At 43.3% G+C, this 2,931-nt stretch overlaps 1 long non-coding RNA gene across 1 annotated transcript; it reads right to left on the reverse strand.

Moving 5' to 3' along the window:
• Positions 1-1,294: 1,294 nt before the first annotated feature.
• On the reverse strand, positions 1,295-2,415 carry LOC142767082 (uncharacterized). Its single transcript, XR_012884744.1, has 4 exons — positions 2,091-2,415; positions 1,923-2,027; positions 1,754-1,867; positions 1,295-1,458 (listed from the first exon to the last, which is right to left on the reverse strand). It is a non-coding gene; the product is annotated as an uncharacterized LOC142767082 (long non-coding RNA).
• Between the last annotated feature and the right edge of the window lie 516 nt (positions 2,416-2,931).

A 2,931-nucleotide genomic window follows, 5' to 3' on the forward strand; every position in this document is an offset into this window, starting at 1 on the left:
GGCGTGCGCTTCCTGTTTCGGTTTCACTGGCGCAAATTTTGAATTTTTATTTTTATTTTTTATTTTTATTTCGATTAAGTTATAATAAAAAGAGATGCAGGTAATGATAATTCACTACGTTTTTATTCATCGCGCTTGTGTTTTTCTTTTAGAACAAGTGATCAATTCATATATCAGTCAAAGACACAGAGAATCCGCAATGTTTTATTCAAAGGCAAGGTAGAGTCTGAGAATATAAAAAGCACAATATGACAAAGGTAGACAACAAATGCATCTCGCCTTACAAATAAATTGTAACAAATACAGAGAGAACACAGACAACGCACACATCGCTAGAGTTGGCAGAAGCCGAGAAGCTGGCGAAGTATGACACACCAGGCCAGTGGGTAAGTAAGGATCTATGGCAAAAACACAGCGCAGAATGCCGATGAAGAAGGAAGAAGTGACATATACACAGCAATGAAGCCACGAATCACGCCTGGGGTTAACCGAAATAATGCATAGAAAAAAAGAGCGCACGGAAACCACACGACACAATATAGCAGAAAGGCAAAGCTGCAGTGTGCTGGCTGTGCTTAAGAACAGCTAGCCCAAAATGAAAAAAAGCAGACTTGATGCCTGCTTGTCCTCAGAAAGGTAGGGCTTTGCAGCTTGCTCACTACGTGAAAGACAAACTTTATGATACAACACTGGCAGGTCTTGTGGCTCTCCTTATCATCAAAAACTTAAGATCCCAAGTGATTTGCGTCTGGGTGTTGTTGTGACGATTGCGAGCTAAAATAGATTGTAGTCATCACTTATCCAGAATTGTGGACCTTAATTGGTGTTACGAGAGCGGTATTACAGGGCTAATAAATAGCAGAAGGAAACCACTTTGGCTCATTATTTTTCACAAAGGCTTTACATCGTACGTTATCACTCACAAGCTATATAAAAATAAAATGGCAGCATCCGCAGCCCCATCAAACGCTACAAGTTTGGGTATTCTTTTGAAAACTTTGATGGGTGAGGTGAGGAGGTTGATGAGAAGCTAAAATACGAAAAGCATGATAACGCGAACCGTGCCCACTTCATACTGTGTTCCTTACCCGCTCGAAGACATTTCCACGAGAGGTTTTGTTATCAACATATTTGAGCTGGAGAGATAAAGCATACACAGTGACCAAGCGACCCACAGTAAAGTGTACAGTTCGCCCGCATTTGCTACGAAAATACAGACAGGATACCCAACATTCTTTTTGAGGTTATGCAAATCACTTCTAGCGACTACACAGTGTCCCTACTCCTCATAGCGGGTAACCAAAACAATGTATGCAACGAATGAGTGGTTAGTTTGGTGAGGCTGTCTCCGAAGTCTTTTGATAGTTTTCCGCTGTGCTGCTACTTTGGCTTGCAGATGTTTAATGGTTTGCTTGTACTTCATTGATGGAGACATTGTCGCTGGCACACAGGAACGCACTGCAATAAACAAAAAATGGATGTAAAAGCGAAAAACAACTAATCCCATACGAGCACTTTCCTCGCTCTTTCAGACACAAGGTGCACAACTTTCTGTGGTGCAAAGTTTTCGATTCCACTACCTAAAAACAAACCATTCACAATGTTGACAATGCACAAAAAGAATGAAAATCACTGAGAGCCCACCCTTACATTTTGTAAGTGCCCACGTAGTGTCCTTTTGAGGATAGTTTCCTCAGAATGTCCTAAACATAAAATAGCACATTAAAAACAGCTGCAATAAAAGCATAGTCACCATTTTCTCTAGGGCACTCAGACGTGGAGCTGTTGGCGGAGACATCTTCTGGAGGGTCTTGTGAAGCTTGTTCAGTGCCTCGGACAGTGCTGCCGGAACAATCTTGCGAGCGGCCTGCGGAAGTCTCAATATCAATCCACTCTGGTGTTGAAGTGAACATGCAACTTACCGGTCACACAAGTTCTTTTTGTGACAGCTGAACGACTGGTTAAGGTTTTCTCCGGCAAGACGAAGTCAGCAGAAATTCTTTCACCAGCTACAAGGGAGCTGCCACCTGCAGAAATTTGGTCAACAGTAAATTTGGGTAAAAAAAAAGAAATCGCGACACTGAACGCACCCTGTTCATCGGGACACCTCAATGTGTGGGAGCCGCTTTTTGAAGCCTCTACCGCAGGTCCTGAAGAAATGAAATTACGACAATGTGTCAGTAAGAGGCTTAAAATAACACAAACTGAAGCTCATCCGCACCTTGCAGTGCAGCTTCTGCAGTCATGTCACAGTCACTATTTGAAGCGACGCTCAGAAAATCTGCATATATGTGCAGTTGGTACAAGTTACAAAGCTTGTAGCATGGGGAAACTTAAACAACTCTTTCAAACGCATAAATTGGTAGAACGTGGAAGAAAAGAGAAGGCACCAACAAGGAAACAAGTAATTTGTGATTTTTGGAATCATCAACAGTGCCAGCTTTCACTGATGAAAGGTACAGATGCTCGCGTCCGTGGCAGACGCAGCACGCGTCGCCTCGGCTTGACACCGTGCCGCCTATACTATACTGCATACGTTGCACAATGTTCCCGTCTAGCCGCCGCATAGAGCCACAAATTTTTTTTTAGCGAACCTCCCAGTCCTTACAAGCTTCAGAAAAAGGTTACAACTGCGTGAATGAGACGCCACGTAAGAAACAAACTCGCACACACGAAGCGCAACGTGTGTGTGTGCATCTTTCTATGTTTGTTGCATGGTGTCTTATTCGCACAGGTGTAACCGTTTTCTGAAAAAAAATGACCGAACAAGACCAACAACACGTCCTTCAACAAGCTTCGCTTGAAAACGTGCCTCACCTGTTATCTCACGCTTGAAAACGCCGACGCAGCCGACGTTGACGAAAGCGACGAAAGCTTCTCGCTGTCAGGAGTGGGTGGCAGAATTCTTAAAATCAAGAGAATTCTACTGCG

This window comes from Rhipicephalus microplus, chromosome 7, assembly GCF_043290135.1.
Source record: "Rhipicephalus microplus isolate Deutch F79 chromosome 7, USDA_Rmic, whole genome shotgun sequence".
Lineage (NCBI taxonomy): Eukaryota > Metazoa > Arthropoda > Arachnida > Ixodida > Ixodidae > Rhipicephalus > Rhipicephalus microplus.